Below are 2,440 nucleotides of genomic sequence, written 5' to 3'. Positions count from 1 at the left end.
ATGTTATCCATGGACCGAATAAGACATCAGTTTTTAGAAGAATGGTAATTTTTCCTGTCAGTCAGCTGGATATTATATATGTACAGGCGAAAAATATTTCGCAAATATATCACGCAATATTTATACTACATTGCTTGTATAGAATTATATGATATATACAATTTTTACGAGTCTATTGAGCTTGCACAGTCAATACAGCACAATTGGATAAAACATAAACAGAAATTTAGTATCTTTTTATTGTTAATTTATTGCTTTATTCGCGATATTTTATTACTCAAACTGATATTCGGCAAAAATAATATCGATAAAATAAAATTTAAGATTGCTTGAAAAGAAACTTTGCTTGCTATTTTCGATATAATAGTGAAGCATTCCGTCATAAAACTTTTAAGGAATATTCTTGCGATATCCGATACTACTAGATTGCAAACATCTATTTTGTACGAAATTGACAATATACCTAAATGGTATATCATCTGTTACAATAGCCGTCTTGTTTTCTTGATTTAACATGAGCAGAATTAGCAGCCAATTATATTTTAATAAATTTAAAATCGATTTTTTTTACATAAAAACATAAAATTATACGCTTTTTCATTAAATTTAAATTTCAAGTAAAAAATTCTGCCATCTAAAATTAAATAAATTGTGAAGCGTTTTTTAATCAAATTTTTGAAAATATACCTTTCATTTCGAGATACTAGAAGTATTTGTAACAAAAATAGAAAGATATATATCTTTATAAATAGAATGCTTTTCTCAGCGCATAAACGCTAACAGTATAAACATTTTTAAGAAATACGACAACTTGTATTATTGTTATATAAATATATTTTTATGGCTGCGTATATACATTGTGTGTGTGTGTGTGTGTGTGTGTGTATGCGCGCGTGTATAAGATGTCGTATTCTCGTACAAGCGTACGAAAATTGAATCTCATAAAAACAGTTCATTTACTCGGATAAAAACAAATGTAAAATTATCCATTTCTTTCATTTTTAATTTATATCTCGGATTCACCGTTGTTTTTATAGCTTGTTTTCAAATACCAAAAATAATAAAATTAATGCAGCAAAAATTTCAACGAGTTTAATTATTCGCTGACAGAAATTATTATTTTCAGTTTCAACTTTAAAGCACTGTTTAAAATACAAAAGGAATTGTTTAGGTATACGATAATGATACAATGCGCGTAAGATTTTATAACAAAAGCTTGAGATTAATTATACGATTATATGTAATTAACAAATATATCTAGTCGCTAGACACAGTAAATATTTGTTACTTATAATTTTAACGTGAGTTACAAATACATACATTTCTCTACTTCTTGCACTGTAAATTTAAATAAAATTATTTAAGGCAAAATTACTCATATTCTGAACGATATTGCATATAAATTTTATACAAAATACAAAGATGTGCTAAACAAACAACTTCATAATTAAATATCCGTTTATTTATATCTGGTTCTAAAGTTTACTCCATAAACGTTCTCAGCTTAAAGAGAAATAGCTGACGGTTAATTTTCGCGGATTTCCTGCGGTCGTGGGTCTTCAAGAAAATTAAAATTTCTTATAAAAGCCCGTTATGTCGCGCGGAGTTATTGTTTCGCCAAGATAAGGCCGCGGTTCAAAGCAACGTAATGAGTTATACTGTAAATCGCGTTTCTCTGTTACCCGATCGGCCGAGGTAAAGGCGCATAATTGCGAAATTTTATCAAAATAACAAAACTGTGCGAAACAGTCATTACGCTAAGGAAGGGGGTTAAACGCTTTTTTAATGTCTATATAATCTCCGTGACTGAAACGCACGGCAGCCGTGCGCCGTAGACACACGACACATACTTAGTAATGCCTGTGTAACCTGCCGCATTAGTTCTTGTGCGTCGTGAGCGGAATTAATTAAAGCGTTTTTGCAGGAGCGCCGCTTCAACGAGTGAGTGCGTTCAACAACGCGCTGCCCTAATTGATGTTGTTTTGCATTGGCGCTGCATTTCGAAGACAGTCACACAACTTCGTCACACAAGTAACCTGGGATCAAACAAATATACCTTGCACTCGATACGTTCGATGAAACTTCCTTAATGAAAAACAAGAGAAAAAAGGTCTCGCCGAAAATTGTTATTAGAAATTGTTCGTGCGATAAATTCTCACGAAATGACTGTTCATAATTTAAAACGTCTCTCACGAAAACGTATCGTTAATTAAAAATCTTGCAATCTCAATAGAATAATTTTAAAAACTAGGTCTGCCTTCAGGAAAGGTTTTGGTAAGGTGCCAACTTATACAAGTAGCCAACTATAGCTCAGCCACTCAACAACGAACTTGTTCAAGCGATTATACCAATAATATGGCATGGATTTTTCTTTTATCACTGCTTTAAATGAGATGATTAGGTTGTTACAATTCGTAAAAATCCTGAGATATGAACGCAT

Source organism: Trachymyrmex cornetzi, unplaced genomic scaffold (genome assembly GCF_001594075.2).
Source record: "Trachymyrmex cornetzi isolate Tcor2-1 unplaced genomic scaffold, Tcor1.1 scaffold156, whole genome shotgun sequence".
NCBI lineage: Eukaryota > Metazoa > Arthropoda > Insecta > Hymenoptera > Formicidae > Trachymyrmex > Trachymyrmex cornetzi.
Note: the sequence above shows the minus strand (reverse complement) of the source record.